The sequence below is a fragment of the Abramis brama genome (assembly GCF_963993115.1).
Source record: "Abramis brama genome assembly, chromosome: 9".
In the NCBI taxonomy this organism is placed as follows: domain Eukaryota; kingdom Metazoa; phylum Chordata; class Actinopteri; order Cypriniformes; family Leuciscidae; genus Abramis; species Abramis brama.
The window spans coordinates 31,017,156-31,038,951 of NC_139971.1; positions in this window are offsets into that span (position 1 = coordinate 31,017,156).

Here is a 21,796-nt window from a genome sequence, read left to right on the forward strand (position 1 = left end):
ATTATTACACTGTAATAAATGTATAATAACACAATGTATTATTACACTGTAATAAAGGTATAATAACACAATGTATTATTATACTGTAATAAAGGTATAATAAAACAATGTATTATTATACTGTAATAAAGGTATATAACACAATGTATTATTATACTGTAATAAATGTATAATAATACATTGTGTTATTATACATTTATTACAGTATAATAATACATTGTGTTATTATATCTTTATTACAGTGTAATAATACATTGTGTTATTATACATTTATTACAGTATAATAATACATTGTGTTATTATACCTTTATTACAGCGTAATAATACATTGTGTTATTATACTGTAATAAAGGTATAATAACACAATGTATTATTATACTGTAATAAAGGTATAATAACACAATGTATTATTACACTGTAATAAATGTATAATAACACAATGTATTATTACATTGTAATAAAGGTATAATTACACAATGTATTATTACACTGTAATAAAGGTATAATAGCACAATGTATTATTACACTGTAATAAAGGTATAATTACACATTTATTATTACATTGTAATAAAGGTATAAAACATAATGTATTACATTGTAATAAAGGTATAATAACACAATGTATTATTACACTTTAATAAAGGTATAATAACACAATGTATTATTATACTGTAATAAAGGTATAATAACACAATGTATTATTATACTGTAATAAATGTATAATAACACAATTTATTATTATACTGTAATAAATGTATAATAACACAATGTATTATTACATTGTAATAAAGGTATATTAACACAATGTATTATTATACTGTAATGTATAATAACACAATGTATTATTACATTGTAATAAAGGTATAATAACACAATGTATTATTATACTGTAATAAATGTATAATAACACAATGTATTATTATATTGTAAAAAAGGTATAATAACACAATGTATTATTATACTGTAATAAAGGTATAATAACACAATGTATTATTATACTGTAATAAAGGTATAATAACACAATGTATTATTATACTGTAATAATTGTATAATAACACAATGTACTATTACATTGTAATAAAGGTATAATTACACAATGTATTATTACAGTGTAATAAAGGTATAATTACACAATGTATATCATACTGTAATAAATGTATAATAACACAATGTATTATTACATTGTAATACATTTATAATAACACAATGTATTATTATACTGTAATAAATTACATTGTAATATAGGTATAATAACACTGTATTTTTACACTGTAATAAATGTATAATAACACAATGTATTATTACACTGTAATAAAGGTATAAAACATAATGTATTACATTGTAATAAAGGTATAATTACACAATGTATTATTACACTGTAATAAATGTATAATAACACAATGTATTACTATACTGCAATAAAGGTATAATAACACAATGTATTACATTGTAATAAAGGTATAATAACACAATGTATTATTACACTTTAATAAAGGTATAATAACACAATGTATTATTATACTGTAATAAAGGTATAATAACACAATGTATTATTATACTGTAATAAATGTATAATAACACAATTTATTATTATACTGTAATAAATGTATAATAACACAATGTATTATTACATTGTAATAAAGGTATATTAACACAATGTATTATTATACTGTAATGTATAATAACACAATGTATTATTATACTGTAATAAATGTATAATAACACAATGTATTATTATATTGTAAAAAAGGTATAATAACACAATGTATTATTATACTGTAATAAAGGTATAATAACACAATGTATTATTATACTGTAATAAAGGTATAATAACACAATGTATTATTATACTGTAATAATTGTATAATAACACAATGTACTATTACATTGTAATAAAGGTATAATTACACAATGTATTATTACAGTGTAATAAAGGTATAATTACACAATGTATATTATACTGTAATAAATGTATAATAACACAATGTATTATTACATTGTAATACATTTATAATAACACAATGTATTATTATACTGTAATAAATTACATTGTAATATAGGTATAATAACACTGTATTTTTACACTGTAAGAAATGTATAATAACACAATGTATTATTACACTGTAATAAATGTATAATAACACAATGTATTATTACACTGTAATAAAGGTATAATAACACAATGTATTATTACACTGTAATAAATGTATAATAACACAATGTATTATTACATTGTAATAAAGGTATAATAACACAATATATTATTATACTGTAATAAATGTATAATAACACAATGTATTACACTGTAATACATTTATAATGACACAATGTATTATTACATTGTAATAAAGGTATAATTACACAATGTATTATTACACTGTAATAAAGGTATAATAACACAATGTATTATTACATTGTAATAAAGGTATAATTACACAATGTATTATTACAGTGTAATAAAGGTATAATTACACAATGTATATTATACTGTAATAAATGTATAATAACACAATGTATTATTACATTGTAATAAATTTATAATAACACAATGTATTATTATACTGTAATAAATTACATTGTAATATAGGTATAATAACACTGTATTTGTACACTGTAATAAATGTATAAATACACATTTATTATTACATTGTAATAAAGGTATAATTACACAATGTATTATTACACTGTAATAAAGGTATAATAACACACTGTATTAATACATTGTAATAAAGGTATAATTACACAATGTATTATTATACTGTAATAAATGTATAATAACACAATGTATTATTACATTGTAATAAAGGTATAATTACACAATGTATTATTACACTGTAATAAAGGTATAATAACACAATGCATTATTACATTATAATAAAGGTATAATTACACAATGTATTATTACAGTGTAATAAAGGTATAATTACACAATGTATATTATACTGTAATAAATGTATAATAACACAATGTATTATTACATTGTAATAAATTTATAATAACACAATGTATTATTATACTGTAATAAATTACATTGTAATATAGGTATAATAACACTGTATTTTTACACTGTATTAAATGTATAATAACACAATGTATTATTACACTGTAATAAAGGTATAATAACAATGTATTATTATACTGTAATAAAGGTATAATACAATGTATTATTATACTGTAATAAATGTATAATAACCCAATGTATTATTATACTGTAATAAAGGTATAATAACACAATGTTTTATTACACTGTAATAAAAGTATAATAACACAATGTATTATTATACTGTAATTAATGTATAATAACACAATGTATTATTACATTGTAATAAAGGTATAATAACACAATGTATTATTATACTGTAATAAAGGTATAATACAATGTATTATTATACTGTAATAAATGTATAATAACACAATGTATTATTATACTGTAATAAAGGTATAATAACACAATGTATTATTACACTGTAATAAATTTATAATAACACAATGTATTATTATACTGTAATAAATTACATTGTAATATAGGTATAATAACACAATGTATTTTTACACTGTAATAAATGTATAATGACACAATGTATTATTACACTGTAATAAATGTATAATAACACAATGTATTATTATACTGTAATAAAGGTATAATTACACAATGTATTATTACATTGTAATAAATTTATAATAACACAATGTATTATTATACTGTAATAAATTACATTGTAATATAGGTATAATAACACAATGTATTTTTACACTGTAATAAATGTATAATAACACAATGTATTATTACACTGTAATAAATGTATAATAACACAATGTATTATTACATTGTAATAAAGGTATAATTACACAATGTATTATTACACTGTAATAAAGGTATAATAGCACAATGTATTATTACACTGTAATAAAGGTATAATTACACATTTATTATTACATTGTAATAAAGGTATAAAACATAATGTATTACATTGTAATAAAGGTATAATAACACAATGTATTATTACACTTTAGTAAAGGTATAATAACACAATGTATTATTATACTGTAATAAAGGTATAATAACACAATGTATTATTATACTGTAATAAATGTATAATAACACAATTTATTATTATACTGTAATAAATGTATAATAACACAATGTATTATTACATTGTAATAAAGGTATATTAACACAATGTATTATTATACTGTAATGTATAATAACACAATGTATTATTACATTGTAATAAAGGTATAATAACACAATGTATTATTATACTGTAATAAATGTATAATAACACAATGTATTATTATATTGTAAAAAAGGTATAATAACACAATGTATTATTATACTGTAATAAAGGTATAATAACACAATGTATTATTATACTGTAATAAAGGTATAATAACACAATGTATTATTATACTGTAATAATTGTATAATAACACAATGTACTATTACATTGTAATAAAGGTATAATTACACAATGTATTATTACAGTGTAATAAAGGTATAATTACACAATGTATATCATACTGTAATAAATGTATAATAACACAATGTATTATTACATTGTAATACATTTATAATAACACAATGTATTATTATACTGTAATAAATTACATTGTAATATAGGTATAATAACACTGTATTTTTACACTGTAATAAATGTATAATAACACAATGTATTATTACACTGTAATAAAGGTATAAAACATAATGTATTACATTGTAATAAAGGTATAATTACACAATGTATTATTACACTGTAATAAATGTATAATAACACAATGTATTACTATACTGCAATAAAGGTATAATAACACAATGTATTACATTGTAATAAAGGTATAATAACACAATGTATTATTACACTTTAATAAAGGTATAATAACACAATGTATTATTATACTGTAATAAAGGTATAATAACACAATGTATTATTATACTGTAATAAATGTATAATAACACAATTTATTATTATACTGTAATAAATGTATAATAACACAATGTATTATTACATTGTAATAAAGGTATATTAACACAATGTATTATTATACTGTAATGTATAATAACACAATGTATTATTATACTGTAATAAATGTATAATAACACAATGTATTATTATATTGTAAAAAAGGTATAATAACACAATGTATTATTATACTGTAATAAAGGTATAATAACACAATGTATTATTATACTGTAATAAAGGTATAATAACACAATGTATTATTATAGTGTAATAATTGTATAATAACACAATGTACTATTACATTGTAATAAAGGTATAATTACACAATGTATTATTACAGTGTAATAAAGGTATAATTACACAATGTATATTATACTGTAATAAATGTATAATAACACAATGTATTATTACATTGTAATACATTTATAATAACACAATGTATTATTATACTGTAATAAATTACATTGTAATATAGGTATAATAACACTGTATTTTTACACTGTAATAAATGTATAATAACACAATGTATTATTACACTGTAATAAATGTATAATAACACAATGTATTATTACACTGTAATAAAGGTATAATAACACAATGTATTATTACACTGTAATAAATGTATAATAACACAATGTATTATTACATTGTAATAAAGGTATAATAACACAATATATTATTATACTGTAATAAATGTATAATAACACAATGTATTACACTGTAATACATTTATAATGACACAATGTATTATTACATTGTAATAAAGGTATAATTACACAATGTATTATTACACTGTAATAAAGGTATAATAACACAATGTATTATTACATTGTAATAAAGGTATAATTACACAATGTATTATTACAGTGTAATAAAGGTATAATTACACAATGTATATTATACTGTAATAAATGTATAATAACACAATGTATTATTACATTGTAATAAATTTATAATAACACAATGTATTATTATACTGTAATAAATTACATTGTAATATAGGTATAATAACACTGTATTTGTACACTGTAATAAATGTATAAATACACATTTATTATTACATTGTAATAAAGGTATAATTACACAATGTATTATTACACTGTAATAAAGGTATAATAACACACTGTATTAATACATTGTAATAAAGGTATAATTACACAATGTATTATTATACTGTAATAAATGTATAATAACACAATGTATTATTACATTGTAATAAAGGTATAATTACACAATGTATTATTACACTGTAATAAAGGTATAATAACACAATGCATTATTACATTATAATAAAGGTATAATTACACAATGTATTATTACAGTGTAATAAAGGTATAATTACACAATGTATATTATACTGTAATAAATGTATAATAACACAATGTATTATTACATTGTAATAAATTTATAATAACACAATGTATTATTATACTGTAATAAATTACATTGTAATATAGGTATAATAACACTGTATTTTTACACTGTATTAAATGTATAATAACACAATGTATTATTACACTGTAATAAAGGTATAATAACACAATGTATTATTATACTGTAATAAAGGTATAATACAATGTATTATTATACTGTAATAAATGTATAATAACCCAATGTATTATTATACTGTAATAAAGGTATAATAACACAATGTTTTATTACACTGTAATAAAAGTATAATAACACAATGTATTATTATACTGTAATTAATGTATAATAACACAATGTATTATTACATTGTAATAAAGGTATAATAACACAATGTATTATTATACTGTAATAAAGGTATAATACAATGTATTATTATACTGTAATAAATGTATAATAACACAATGTATTATTATACTGTAATAAAGGTATAATAACACAATGTATTATTACACTGTAATAAATTTATAATAACACAATGTATTATTATACTGTAATAAATTACATTGTAATATAGGTATAATAACACAATGTATTATTACACTGTAATAAATGTATAATAACACAATGTATTATTATACTGTAATAAAGGTATAATTACACAATGTATTATTACATTGTAATAAATTTATAATAACACAATGTATTATTATACTGTAATAAATTACATTGTAATATAGGTATAATAACACAATGTATTTTTACACTGTAATAAATGTATAATAACACAATGTATTATTACACTGTAATAAAGGTATAATAACACAATGTATTATTACACTGTAATAAAGGTATAATAACACAATGTATTATTATACTGTAATAAAGGTATAATAACAATGTATTATTACACTGTAATAAATGTATAATAACACAATGTATTATTATACTGTAATAAATGTATAATAACACAATGTATTATTACATTGTAATAAAGGTATAATAACACAATGTATTATTATACTGTAATAAATGTATAATAACACAATGTATTATTACATTGTAAAAAAGGTATAATAACACAATGTATTATTATACTGTAATAAATGCATAATAACACAATGTATTATTACATTGTAATAAAGGTAAATTAACACAATGTATATTATACTGTAATAAATGTATAATAACACAATGTATTATTACATTGTAATAAATTTATAATAACACAATGTATTATTATACTGTAAAAAATTACATTGTAATATAGGTATAATAACACTGTATTTTTACACTGTAATAAATGTATAATAACACAATGTATTATTACACTGTAATAAAGGTATAATAACACAATGTATTATTATACTGTAATAAAGGTATAATAACACAATGTATTATTACACTGTAATAAATGTATAATAACACAATGTATTATTATACTGTAATAAATTACATTGTAATATAGGTATAATAACACTGTATTTTTACACTGTAATAAATGTATAATAACACAATGTATTATTACACTGTAATACATTTATAATGACACAATGTAGTATTACATTGTAATAAAGGTATAATAACACAATGTATTATTACATTGTAATGTATAATAACACAATATATTATTATACTGTAATAAATGTATAACTACACATTTATTATTACATTGTAATAAAGGTATAATTACACAATGTATTATTATACTGTAATAAATGTATAATAACACAATGTATTATTACATTGTAATAAAGGTATAATTACACAATGTATTATTACACTGTAATAAAGGTATAATTACACAATGTATTATTACATTGTAATAAAGGTATAATAACACAATGTATTATTATACTGTAATAAATGTATAATAACACAATGTATTATTACACTGTTATAAAGGTATAATAACACTATTATTATACTGTAATAAATTACATTGTAATATAGGTATAATAACACAATGTATTTTTACACTGTAATAAATGTATAATAACACAATGTATTATTACACTGTAATAAAGGTATAATAACACAATGTATTATTACACTGTAATAAAGGTATAATAACACAATGTATTATTACATTGTAATAAAGGTATAATTACACAATGTATTTTTACACTGTAATAAATGTATAATAACACAATGAATTATTACACTGTAATAAAGGTATAATAACACAATGTATTATTACACTGTAATAAAGGTATAATAACACAATGTATTATTACACTGTAATAAAGGTATAATAACACAATGCATTATTACACTGTAATAAAGGTATAATAACACAATGTATTGTTACACTGTAATAAAGGTATAATAACACAATGTATTATTATACTGTAATAAATGTATAATAACACAATGTATTATTATACTGTAATAAATGCATAATAACACAATGTATTATTACATTGTAATAAAGGTAAATTAACACAATGTATATTATACTGTAATAAATGTATAATAACACAATGTATTATTACATTGTAATAAATTTATAATAACACAATGTATTATCATACTGTAAAAAATTACATTGTAATATAGGTATAATAACACTGTATTTTTACACTGTAATAAATGTATAATAACACAATGTATTATTACACTGTAATAAAGGTATAATAACACAATGTATTATTATACTGTAATAAAGGTATAATAACACAATGTATTATTACACTGTAATAAATGTATAATAACACAATGTATTATTATACTGTAATAAATTACATTGTAATATAGGTATAATAACACTGTATTTTTACACTGTAATAAATGTATAATAACACAATGTATTATTACACTGTAATACATTTATAATGACACAATGTAGTATTACATTGTAATAAAGGTATAATAACACAATGTATTATTACATTGTAATGTATAATAACACAATATATTATTATACTGTAATAAATGTATAACTACACATTTATTATTACATTGTAATAAAGGTATAATTACACAATGTATTATTACACTGTAATAAAGGTATAATTACACAATGTATTATTACACTGTAATAAAGGTATAATTACACAATGTATTATTACATTGTAATAAAGGTATAATAACACAATGTATTATTATACTGTAATAAATGTATAATAACACAATGTATTATTACACTGTTATAAAGGTATAATAACACTATTATTATACTGTAATAAATTACATTGTAATATAGGTATAATAACACAATGTATTTTTACACTGTAATAAATGTATAATAACACAATGTATTATTACACTGTAATAAAGGTATAATAACACAATGTATTATTACACTGTAATAAAGGTATAATAACACAATGCATTATTACACTGTAATAAAGGTATAATAACACAATGTATTGTTACACTGTAATAAAGGTATAATAACACAATGTATTATTATACTGTAATAAATGTATAATAACACAATGTATTATTACACTGTAATAAATGTATAATAACACAATGTATTATTACATTGTAATAAAGGTATAATTACACAATTTATTATTGCACTGTTATAAATATATAATAACACAATTATACTGTAATTGTGTTATTATACATTTATTACATTGTAATAAAGGTATAATTACACAATTTATTATTATACTGTAATAAAGGTATAATAACACAATGTATTATTACATTGTAATAAATGTATAATAACACAACGTATTACTATACTGTAATAAATGTATAATAACAATGTATTATTACATTGTAATAAAGGTATAATTACACAATGTATTATTACACTGTAATAAAGGTATAATAACACAATGTATTATTACATTGTAATAAATGTATAATAACACAATGTATTATTACACTGTAATACATTTATAATGACACAATGTATTATTACATTGTAATAAAGGTATAATTACACAATGTATTATTACATTGTAATAAAGGTATAATTACACAATGTATTATTACACTGTAATAAAGGTATAATAACACAATGTATTATTATACAGTAATAAATGTATAAATACACATTTATTATTACATTGTAATAAAGGTATAATTTCACAATGTATTATTACATTGTAATAAAGGTATAATAACACAATGTATTATTATACTGTAATAAATGTATAAATACACATTTATTATTACATTGTAATAAAGGTATAATTTCACAATGTATTATTACATTGTAATAAAGGTATAATTACATATTTATTATTACATTGTAATAAAGGTATAATTTCACAATGTATTATTACATTGTAAAAAAGGTATAATAACACAATGTATTATTACATTGTAATAAAGGTATAATTACATATTTATTATTACATTGTAATAAAGGTATAATTTCACAATGTATTATTACATTGTAAAAAAGGTATAATAACACAATGTATTATTACACTGTAATAAAGGTATAATTACACAATGTATTATTACACTGTAATAAAGGTATAATTACACATTTATTATTACATTGTAATAAAGGTATATTACACAATGTATTATTACACTGTAATAAATGTATAAATACACATTTATTATTACATTGTAATAAAGGTATAATACACATTTATTATTACATTGTAATAAAGGTATAATTTCACAATGTATTACATTGTAATAAAGGTATAATTACACATTTATTATTACGTTGTAATAAAGGTATAATTTCACAATGTATTATTACATTGTAATAAAGGTATAATAACACAATGTATTATTACACTGTAATAAAGGTATAACACAATGTATTATGTCAAACTTTCTTGATACTATACTGTCCTATCATAATAAAAGGCAAAAAAATATTCTTTAAACTGATGCAAATTAAGCTCCATCCACAGACAAAAATAAAATCAGCATTTTTAAGCCATTACATCAACAACTCTCATAATGGGAGTGGGGGAACGGATTTCGACAGCTGAAGTTTATGCCGTCGGATTCTGTTCCCCCTATGTTTATTACACAATAAGGTTCCAAAATGTATCAAATTGCAGGAATCAACTGTCCTCAATAGCCTAGTGGTCAGTGCCCTGACAATATATATATTTTTTTAGCTTTGGGCGACCCAAGTTCAAGCCCTGGTTCGTCAAACTTTCTTGATACTATACTGTCCTATCATAATAAAAGGTAAAAAAAAAAAAATTCTTTAAAGGGATACCCTACCGTTTTTTCATATTAAACTATGTTATTCCCTTATCTAAGACGAGTTGATACATACCTCTCTCATCTCAGTGCGTGCACTTAATCGCTCTAGCGCGCGGTGACACTCTGAAAGCACTTAGCTTACCCCAGTATATTCAGTGGTATCTAGCAGCAATGAATTTAGAAGTGACCAAACACATCAACGTTTTCCCTATTTAAAAACAGTTACACGAGTAGTTATACGACCAAGTATGGTGACACAAAATAAAACGTGACGCTTTTCTAAGCGGGTTAAAAAGGATAACTACACTGAAAAAAATGATTCATTGACTAAGTTCAACTTAATGCATTTGTTTAAATGTAGCTAAAATCAATTGTGTGGAACCACTTACGATAAAAACATTTAGTTAATTCATTGAATTTATTGAAATCACTGAATTTACAAAAAAAAAATGATGGTAAGTGGTTCCACACAATTGATTTTAGCTACATTTAAACAAATGCATTAAGTTAATGCATTTGTTTAAATGTAGCTAAAATCAATTATGTGGATCCAATTAACATATTTTTTTAGTAAATTCAACTAGTCAATGAATCATTTTTTTCAGTGCATTTTCCTACTTGGAAAAAACACAAGGAGGTGTCTGAAATCACAAAGAGGCGTCGGATGGCTTGGGTCGCCGCTGGTCGTCAATATTATACTACCGGACGAAAACAGTAGATTATTGCACTTATGATAAATTACTCCTGAAGTGTAACAAACCCGCATAGACAAGCTTCATAGCTCACAGAATCTGGCAAGTGTGTGTGTGTCACCACTGATGCTTGGTTAACTTGGTTTTCGCCGCGTTTACTTTGTAGATCTGCAGATCTCATCCATTTGTGAACTGCAGGTGAGCCTCCAGTGACAAGTTTTTAAATTGATCGGAGCAGAGACTTCAAACAGAAAGCACAAAGCCTTTCTTTAAAGTGAATTTCGTTTTGCATTAATTTGTATTTTAATTTTAATAAATGTTTCAACCAATTGCCTGGATTTAATAAAGGAAGAAGGAAGAAGTAAATATAGCAGAGAGGCGCCGGCGCGTGAACTGGAGGTCGTCTCATAAATTAACCGAAACTCTGCATATAAGGTAGCCTACTTGCCTCACAGACTTGAAAAATATATCTATATTGAAATATCTACTTTTAAACTAACAATTCAAAACGAAAGAAAACAGACTGCTCTCTGCTTATGTAATCCGTATGAAATGTGCATTTCTTTCTGGCGTGTTCACTACAGCAAAGATAGCGAGTCAGCATCGTCAACTTCATCTTTGACGCAAAAAAACACTTGTTTATTAATAAACAATTAAAATGTGTGTGTGTGGGGGGGCTTGAATGTTGTTGCCCAGGACACAGGAAATTGTTAATCTGGCCCTGGATCGGAGGTGTAAGTGCTCTCTCCAAAGACCAGGTAGGAGAAAATATCAGGGAAACTGAGGCTTGGTAAACTTTCATAATTATTACTCCATACTTTGTTCATAGGGATCGATTCCACCTATAATCTCAATTTTTTTAAGTAGCGTTGTTTGGCTTCATTATTAAGTTTGTCAGTATACGGTATAGCCAACTTTTTTTGTCACGGTCCATAGCTCTTTCTCGGTGCCGGTTGCTATTACATTACCTTATTCCAAATACCTCTAAAAAATACCTTTGTGTTGCCTCTAAAATGGCTGCCGTTACCCACAATGCACCATTCCATAACGTCTACGCCCAAGCTCTATAGGTTCTGTACTGGAAACAGAAATGATTAGTTCATCTCTCGAGTCTTCGGGTTCAGGTCCGAGTCTTTCGTTCTTCCTGTCAGTCCCATAGAGGCTTTGCTGTTGGTACCGGAAAGAGAAATGATTAGTTCACTTCTCGGGTCTGATTCTTCTGAGTCTTTCGTTCTTCTGTCACGTGATGAACGAATGACTCGAACCCGAAGTCAATAGACTCGAAACATGAACTAATCAATTCTGTATCCGGTACTACAGACTGCAAAACTCAGTTTATGAGGATGTCATGGGATGAACGAACAGCTTCGGGAGGTGAGGTATACTAACAGACTGCATAGCCTGAAGACCAAGATCAATTAATTAATCGTTTCTGTTTCTCATAATTTGGCCTTTTCCTTGCATTGCAATTTTTTTCTTATTCTAAATGCGATCAACATTTGATGTGTTTGGGGAATTTGGCTAACATGTAACATTTTAAATACATTCTGCTGAAAAGAACGAAATGACTCGAAAAAAGATTTGTTCATTTTGATGAACGAGATTCAAAGATCTGAGTTTGTAAAATGATCCGAACTTCCACTACTACACGAAAGAAGGATGCGTTAGCTCGACAAAATGATCTCGTGGCCACAACTCATTATCATGTTCCCACAAGTTAATGTGTCATGGCCACGAAAAACTAAGTGAACCGAACATGTCCCCTCCTGATGACCGTACAAAGCAACTCATAATGCAAGACTTACTTTCTAGAACATTTTTGAGCTGTTGAGCTGCTCCCCTCAGTTCGTTCACAACATGTGGGAACTCTTCCTCAATCTCCTGAAACTCTTGCAATGACAGGGTGAAAAGGCTGCAGGTGGTCAGTGCAGAAACTGTAGCCAACTGCCTTCCACCAAACAGGAAGCAGATCTCTGCAGAAACACAAAACATAAAATGGTGAACATGAGGCTAGTTGTTTAAAACACATTGGTGTTTCACAGCAAAGATTATCTGACTGACCATCTGATCAATACTGCACACAAAACTGGGAAAACATTTTTTGGTAACACTTTATTTTACGGTGCCCTTGATACAGAGTAATTACTTAATTAGGTACTTAGTAATAGACGTTGTAATAACATGTAACAAAATGTACTTAACATGTAACTAAGTTATGGAACAGCCTGTACTTACAGATTGTAATTACACACATGTAATAGGCAGCTACTGTTACACATGTGTAACAAGCCGAGTTGGATAAGGTTTATAGATACACATGAAGTACACTTAAGTACATTCTTGATACACTTTATTTTACGTAGCTTATACCTGTGTAATATTATGTAATTACAATGTAATTATGAAACTACTGCATGCATTTAAGCTGTGAACTAGTGAGTAAAATCAAACTAAGGCAGAGATGGATAAGGTATGTATACACAAAGTACACTTAAGTACATTCTTGATACACTTTATTTTACGTAGCTTATACCTGTGTAATATTATGTAATTACAATGTAATTAGGAAACTACTGCATGCATTTAAGCTGTGAACTAGTGAGTAAAATCAAACTAAGGCAGAGATGGATAAGGTATGTATACACATGAAGTACACTTAAGTACATTCTTGATACACTTTATTTTACGTAGCTTATACCTGTGTAATATTATGTAATTACAATGTAATTAGGAAACTACTGCATGCATTTAAGCTGTGAACTAGTGAGTAAAATCAAACTAAGGCAGAGATGGATAAGGTATGTATACACAAAGTACACTTAAGTACATTCTTGATACACTTTATTTTACGTAGCTTATCCCTGTGTAATATTATGTAATTACAATGTAATTAGGAAGCTAATGCATGTATTTAAGCTGTGAACTAGTGGGTTAATTCAGATGGATAACATATGTAGATACACAGGAAGTGCACTTAAGTACAATCTTGATACACTTTATTTTATGTTACATACAAGTAATGTTACAGAACATACACATTTACCATGTGTAACTGCAGACCTTAGTAGCCTAACAAATTTAAGTACTTGTTGTTACATTGCGTTATACTAAGTACTTTCTTACATAATTACAGTGTACCAAGTCCGTAACACGTATGTAACAGACTCGGCTTGTTACACATGTGTAACAGTAGCTGCCTATTACATGTGCGTAATTACAATCTGTAAGTACAGGCTGTTCCATAACTTAGTTACATGTTAAGTACATTTTGTTACATGTTATTACAAAGTCTATTACTAAGTAATTAATTAAGTAATTACTCTGTATCAAGGGCACCGTAAAATAAAGTGTTACCCATTTTTTTGATCTGGCAAGCTCTGTAATCTAATTTTGAGCATTTTTGAGTGTGAAACTCGTGTAATTGACGCTGTTCTCACGCTCTCACACCACACGTCTGTTTTCTCATGCAGTGAAAAACATTGCAGAGTAAAGAGGACACTGACAACGTAGCGACAGACAAGAGGTTCCTTATGATATGAAACAAATTGCATTTAAAGCAAAAGTTTAAACACCCGCTCTAAGTGTGCATGTTTTGATGTCCAAACGTTCTTGTTCCTAAATATTTCTTAAAAATAGCATATTTTACATATATATATATATATGTATATATATTAACATATATATATAGTATGTTATATATATATATATATATATATGTATGTATATATATATAAAAATCAGGCAGCTGAAACTAATTAATAGTCTCAGGTGCCTGATTTTTTATTTCATTGCAAAATGTAAGCATGTCCAACTTTATTCGCATTCATACAGTATCAGCATAATGTATACAGCAGATCTCAACTGCTTGATTGCTTGTATTGTTGCAAAATGTAAACTATACTATCGCCCAGCTCTAATCTGATAAATGTGACTTTCAGGCATGCAGAAATTCAGATATTATAACCATTAACATGATTTTCTGTAAAGCTGCTTTGAAACAATGTGTATTTGAAAAGCGCTAAATTTGACTTGACTAGCACTGCAATGTGGACCAGACCGTTACTCTACACGAGACTACTTCTCAACCGAAGGAATCACACAACAGTAAGTTTCTCATACATCACCTCCAAAGTAATCTCCATCACACAGCTCCATCTGGAAAGCCTCGTTCTTCACAAGCACAATGAAGAACATATTGAGCATTCTGCTGAATGATGATGTCACCAGCATTGAAGAACTCTTTGTCCAACTTCATCAAGATGGCTTCGGTGAACTCTTTGTTAAGCGACAAAAACATGCCTTGGAGCATACAGGTTGCGTTTGTGTTGAACAGGTTGGAGCATATTTCTGCCATGATATCCTTTGAAACAGAAAACATAGCACTATTAAAAATTATTTCTATATAAAAAAAAAAAAAATACAGTTTGAGCCAAATTATTGTTTGAACAGCAGAAAAACTTATTGTGTGTTATCTGAAGTTTATATTTATAAATCAATTAGAAACCTTTCTGAGATGTTTTGATGTCAAGGATGTTCTTCTTATCCCGGTGCCACTTGTACTGGGCAGTGGTACGTTGGCGCAACACTCTGGGCAGCTTTTGGAACATTGTGGAGGATTGTAGCTGGTTTATCTGAAATATATTTATATATCATGACATAATATCATCAGAGCCGCCTAGTATTTATTTGTTGAATAAACAAACTTAACAAATACAAACAATAAACAAACAGCTTTAATTTTAACTCAGCTTTAATTCACCTTTACCTAGTATGCATTGCCAGTCGCAGACATGCTCCCAAATGCTGTGATCACCCAAGAAATAAATGCAATACACATTACATATCCAATCACCATATTTACAATAGCTATCCACCGTTCATCCACACCTAAAAAACAAACAAACAAAAGGGAATCACTTTAGTTCAATGTAAACTACTTTTTTTTGTTTTGTTTGCTCATGCAAAACCTTATGCCACAATGGCTAAGCCATTGCCTTTTTTGTTTTCATCTGGCAGATGGAAATCATATGTCTGATCACTTAAAAGTAACAGCACACGATAGATTAACTAACAGTATCACAGGTTTTAAAAACAAAAAAACAAATCCTAATCGTAAAAGTTCAGGATTCTGTACCAAAGACTGATTATCAGATTATCATTTCTCAACAAATAATTAAGTTGGAAAGAATGTTGTGCGGCATACGTGTTGGTGAGTCAGTTGATCTGCAGACCATTTGAGAGAAAGCTCTGAAGGAAGCATAGGAGTATTTTTCTGCAAAACGTAACAGAAAAAAAGGAAGACATGTTGAACAGATCATGTCAAACAAATGCCTGCATAAGCAATAAAAAATAAGACATACCTCAATTGTTTCTCTTACAACCCAGCAGTCTTGGGGAAACTCTTCCATTACAGATATGAAGTACTGAATGCAAGTGTTCAAGTGCCAAATGAGGACCATCATCAGGAAAACTAAGACAACCCTGAATAACTTCTTGACTTCTTCAATCTGTACATCAGACAACTAAAATGATAGATAATAAAACATAAAGTATCCATAGAACAGTAAGGATTAACAAAATACAACCAAATATGTCCTGTTGCTTGCTGGTTTATCGTGTTATGACAGAGGAGGAAAAATATGAGAAAATACTACGAAAATGAAATAAAATCTTACTTTTAAATCTTATTATTAAAAACTATTTTAGGCTGTTTGGGGTTCTTGAGTTGCTATATTATTTTTTATATTTTAGAACACAAAAGATGATATTTTCTAGAATGTTGGTAACCAAACTGTTGACGGCACCCATTGACTTTAGGAAAATAATACTATGGAAGGAAAATAATACTATGGAAGTCAATAGGTGCTGGCAACTGTCTGGTTACCAACATTCTTTAAAACATCTTCTTTTCTGTTCAACAGAAAAAAGAAACTCATACAGGTTTGGAACAACATGAGGGTGAACTATCCCTTTAAATGATCAGATCATAGATGGTTTTCTGAAAAACTAGAGACTAACAAGTCCTTCTTGATATAACATTTTATATGACAGCCTTTTTATTGGAGCCTTTATTTTTACGCATTTGTCAAGTCAAGCTTTGAAACAATGTAAAGTGCTAATGTACATAAATAATATCTTAAATTCCATATGTGATCATTTGGAAGTTCCTAAGTTTCATAACAAATTGTGCCTTCTTTCATTTATTATTTTCCCCCCCGTGAGCAAGCCAAAGGTGACTGTGGCAAGGAAAGTTCTCCTCTGGCTGTACAGTGTGAACATAATATTGCCATTGGAAATTTTTTGCATAAACATGACAGTGAGTTGTGCTGAAACTTACACTTTCCAATTCAAACCAGGATCTCAGAAGCTTTGGCACACGGAGTAAACGGATCATACTGAGAATCCTCACAAACATGAGTATCCGCACCAACTTCGAAGCCGCACCAACCTGTGGTGAATTGGTTGTACTGTAAGAAGTATCTTATTAACTGATGAAGTGATATTAACTGATGAATACAATTACCACAGTAATAATGATAACGTCGACCGGAAATGCAGCCACCACATCAGGAACAAACCAAGACCTGAAATAATACTTTCTTATTAATTTCGGATCAAGGATGACCTAGACAGAAACAGGAATGCATTGTATCCATTTTTAATCGTATTTTAGAAAGGTAAAGCCATAATATAATAATATTAATATTACACTATAGACATACAAGACAATGAAGGCATGTTCATACCTGATCGTCTCCACTGAAAATGCCCATACGAAAAGTAAGGCCAACATCAACACAAAACAGGAGGTCTGAGAATACATTGAAAGCCACCCAATATTTGTGGGCACTTCCATGCATATCATCAGAAAATGCCACGTCCAGAGGAATTGTTATAAGGTTCACAAATGTTAAGACCACCATATACACAAGATAGTAGTGCCTAAAAGACAGAAAAAGGCAAATTTTAACATTTCTTTTTAGATCACTGTGATGGCATTAATGGCACATTGACAGACACAAGAAGACATTACATCCTCATGACAACATATTTATTATTTAAATAAATAGTGATAATGCCAAAGAAGACTTTATACCTTGAATTACCATGCAAAAACATGGTACATATCACATAGTAGCATTAGTAGCACACGTTATGTATTAATTTGTATCAATTTTTTTAATTTTATCGTTACATTTTATATTACTTATATTTATATTAAAAATGTGAATGTGAAATATGTATTTAAATTGTGTTTGATTTTATTAAGATATTACAAAAAAAAATTGTTCAGTGTAATCAGTTATCGTCTGTCATTCATGTTTACTCTTAATAACCATCCTAGAGATAAAATAAGACGTCATAATATAGCCTATATAAATATATATTTTTACGTTACACACTTAAGTTACCATATGCTGATGCTGAATAATTAGAAACTGAATTACGTTAGTTTGGTTAAATATGCAATATGGTGAGCGTTAGTTTCCAGGCTAGTGAGTCTGTGTTAACGTTAACGTACCTGAAGTTACTCCATGGGTTCAAGACCCAGCGGTGGGTTTCACCTTCAGCTTCCTTTTCTCTTTATTTTCGTCCACTTCAAGCACACACTGATTGTCTTCCTTTTTCGAGATCTTTAAGTTCCGACTAGCTTGAGCTATTTTCTACGGTGACGCATTGCTGCCACATACAGTACATATTATTTTTTCCCCTCAATTATGTCGTAATAACGAGATCTTATGTTGTTAAAACGACATATTTTCCTGGCCTTATAAGGACACGTGTAGTCATGTACAAAATATGCCTTTATCCACATAAAATTGATAGTCTATCACGCCTTTATCACACTTCTACGTTCAAAAAGCTTAAGCAAATAGTAGCAGCCCCCAATCAGGCAAAATTATTCAATGAGGCCCTTTTAAAAAATATATATTTTATATAGGCCTATAAGTTTTTTATATAATATATTATATATAAGATTTTTTTTTTTTTAATAGGCTATATCTTCATTACCTAGAGATATAATTAAACAAAAAGTAGTCAAAACACATCTATCAGAACATAGCCTAAGTTGTTTATTTTTTACAACATTGTGTTCTTATTTTGTTTAATTAACGAAATGTCAATCTTCGTCTTTATAACAGAAGATACAATACAATACAAAAATCTTCAAGATACAGCCTACAATCTTCACATGTATAACGGATTGTCACCTTATAAACAGTCCGTTGTGTGGTGGAATAAGCAATATATAGAAATATATGGTTAGTATCTTAATTTAAACTTTATTTTGTTAAAGTATCCAAAGAGCTGGATACTAATTACTAATTAAATAATGTAAAATATTAAATGTAGGCTATTGATTAGAGTTGTACGGTGGCCCAGTAGTGTTGCCATAGACTAAAGATTTTTCTAGACTAGTAGTCATTCAAGCAATTAGGACTAATCACACGCTTACGTTCAAAACTGGGTGCATATGGTCTAGTGGTCAGTACACTCTACACTAACATTCATTGTTTTTCAGCTTATTGCGACCCGAGTTCAAGTCCTGGTTCATCAAACTTTCTTGAAACTATACTGTCCTATCATAATAAAAGGCAAAAAAATATATTCTCTAAACTGATGCAAGTTAAGCTCCATCCTCACACAAAAATAAAATCAGCATTTTTTAAGCCATTGCATCAACACCAAAAAAACAGCTGTCGGAATCTGTTCCCCCCATATTTCTGACACACTGAGGTTCTAATATTTATCAAATTGATGCTGTTTAAGCTCCATCCACTCACAGAATAGAATAAGCATTATTTTAAGCCGATACATCAACATCTCTCATCATTGGCGGGGGGGAACGGATTTCGACAGCTGAACTATTTACCGTCGGATTCTGTTCCCCCAATGTTTCTTACACAATGAGGTTCTAATATTTATCAAATTGATGCTGTTTAAGCTCCATCCACACACAGAATAGAATAAGCATATTTTAAGCCGATACATCAACATCTCTCATCATTGGGGTTGGGGAACGGATTTCGACAGCTGAACTATTTGCTGTCGGATTCTGTTCCCCCAATGTTTCTTACACAATGAGGTTCTAATATTTATCAAATTGATGCTGTTTAAGCTCCATCCACACACAGAATAGAATAAGCATATTTTAAGCCGATACATCAACATTTTTTTACACACTGAGGTTCTAATATTTATCAAATTGATGCTGTTTAAGCTCCATCCACACACAGAATAGAATAAGCATATTTTAAGCCGATACATCAACATTTTTTTATCAATGGTGGGGGAACGGATTTCGACAGCTGAACTATTTGCCGTCGGATTCTGTTCCCCCAATGTTTCTTACACAATGAGGTTCTAATATTTATCAAATTGATGCTGTTTAAACTCCATCCACACACAGAATAGAATAAGCATATTTTAAGCCGATACATCAACATTTTTTTATCATTGGGGTGGGGGAACGGATTTCGACAGCTGAACTATTTGCCGTCGGATTCTGTTCCCCCTATGTTTCTTACACAATGAGGTTCTAATATTTATCACATTGCATCTAATTTCTAAACCCAATAGCCTAGTGGTCAGTACACTCTGCACTGACATTCATTGTTTTTCAGCTTATTG